The following is a 2,248-nucleotide window of genomic DNA, read 5'->3' as shown; positions in this document are numbered from 1 at the left end:
GCCCTTTCTGTTAGTCTGCATGTGTTCTGTTGTGCATAGGGTTTTCAGAGGCCTGCTATTTCAGAAGTGGGTGGCCAATCCTTCTTCCTAGTCTGTTTTAATCTGAATGTTCAGATTTAGAGGAGTATCTGACAAACAAGCATATACCACCCTAAATACCTGAGGAAGAGAAGTACAAATTATGCAATGTATGAAAGATCTTTGTGGGCACAAAGGGAATCCCTCATCTAGTGACCCATGATGCTTGAACCATCCACTACCCTGATCCTCTCATCAAGGTGAATGACACCATTCAGATTGATTTAGAGACTGGAAATATTACTGATTTCATCAAGTTGACACTGGCAACCTGTGCGCAGGGACTGGAGGTACTAACCTGGGAAGAATTAGTGTGATCATCAACAGAGAGAGACATCTTGGGTCTTTTGATGTGGTCCATGAGAAAGAGCCAATGACAATAGCTTTGCCCATCAGCTTTCCAATATTTTTGTTATTGGCAAAAGCAATAAACCATGGTTTTCTCTTCCCTGAGGAAAGGGTATCTGCCATAACCATTGCTGAAGAAAGAGATGAGATGAGCTACAAAACAGAGCAGTGGATGAAATGTTCTCTAGGTGATATAAATGACAAGGAGAAAATTAAAGATACTACAGCATGGAAAAAATTTTTCCAAACTGATGAAAAACATAAACACCAATGTCCAAGAAAGAAAACAAAATATACAAAACACAAGAGGGGGGGGGGATAACAGTAAGATAGATCACAAAAAAAAAATCTTAAAATTCATGATAAAAAGTAGAACCTGAAAAGTCTCCAAAGGAAAAAGAAACATTGCTTAGTGTGAATTTCTGAAAGCCACTGTGCCTAGGTTGACTGTCTACATATGAGTTTAGAGTACCGTTCTGAGAACACTCAGAGGAAAGCTAGCTGAAAACAGCTTTCTAGGCAAGCACACAGACATGTCCCCAAGAAAAATGGGTGCCTTCATGAGACCTCATAAGATCCAGAAGAGCAGTTGTGACCTCATAAGACCCAGAAGAGCAGCTGTGAAGGCTTACTTAATGAGAAACTAAAGTCCTTGAGAGTTTGTAGAAAATACAGACTAATGAGAAACTACTGTTCTTGAGAATTTGCAGAAAATAGAGATAATTTTTTGTGTGTGTTTGTTAGCATTTTCTGGGAAAGTAATTATGGAGTTCCAACTACATTGAAAACAGTTTTTTAAAAGAGATAATTGCTTGCTGCGTAGTGAGAAACTTATAAATAATAGAATGTTTGTACTTTCTATATATACTAAAAGATATATACTAAAAGAAATAAACAATAGGACTTTGTTTTTTTGCCTCAGTCCCCTGTGCCTCATTTTCTCTCTTTGTCTGTTTTTTTCCTCAGCAGCCCTATATCCTCAAGTCCTGCTGGAAATGACAACAAAAGGCACCCAAAGAGAGACCTGAAAGTGCCCCTGAAGGAGCAAATGTGAACCAATGACAGTGGTTGTTGCCCTACATAAGGTTATAAGTAGGAATTCAGAATATTCAAGCTTATGGGCCAATGACAATCTCATATGGCTACTTTTGTCACATTACTGCACTATTTATTAAGAGAATGTCGTGCTAAGATTTCTAAAAATATAATTGAAAACTACTTAGAAGTATTTATAGAATATAATCCTTGGTTTCCTGATGAGGGAACTATGGATGAAGAAATCTGGGTAAAGGTTAAAAATAATGTTCAATGAAATAAGAATAGATTCCTATTGATTTTTGGCCAGTATAGGCTTTATAATAGTGTAAATTAATAATTTAAATAATTAAATATAAGTAATAATGTTGTTGTTAAATGCCATCGAGTCATAGGCAACTTATAGTGACCCTATGAATGAAAGTCCTCGACACTTGCATGCATGAATTTCATCCTTTCTCCAGGTTCATAGGGTTTCCGGAGGCAAGCTTAAGTAGCAATAGTTTTGGGCTCATACAATCTGACAATTTCAATAAAATAATAAAAGTAAAAGATACAAGAATGAAGCTAACATAAAACTGTTAATTTAGAAGATGAAGAAAGCAAAAATAATAATAATCCACTTCCTAAATGACATGCCTCAGGAAACTCTATAAACTGATAAATGTTGGTAGTTGTAGAGGGGCTTCAGGCCTTTTGTTTGTAGGGTTAATATGAGTCATGCTCAACTTGAAGACAATCAACAACAATATTTAAAAAAATTAGTAGCTACAGAGAAAAAATTTTT

General features: G+C 36.0%; 1 pseudogene; it reads left to right on the top strand.

Moving 5' to 3' along the window:
* The window catches only part of LOC102855469, a 3,527-nt pseudogene extending 2,047 nt beyond the window's left edge, over positions 1–1,480 (top strand).
* Positions 1,481–2,248: the final 768 nt, after the last annotated feature.

The sequence above is a fragment of the Elephantulus edwardii genome, unplaced genomic scaffold (assembly GCF_000299155.1).
Source record: "Elephantulus edwardii isolate Elephantulus edwardi_28Jun2011 unplaced genomic scaffold, EleEdw1.0 scaffold00291, whole genome shotgun sequence".
NCBI lineage: Eukaryota > Metazoa > Chordata > Mammalia > Macroscelidea > Macroscelididae > Elephantulus > Elephantulus edwardii.
The sequence above is the reverse complement of the archived record's forward strand: the minus strand, read 5'-3'. Positions and strand labels throughout refer to the sequence as shown.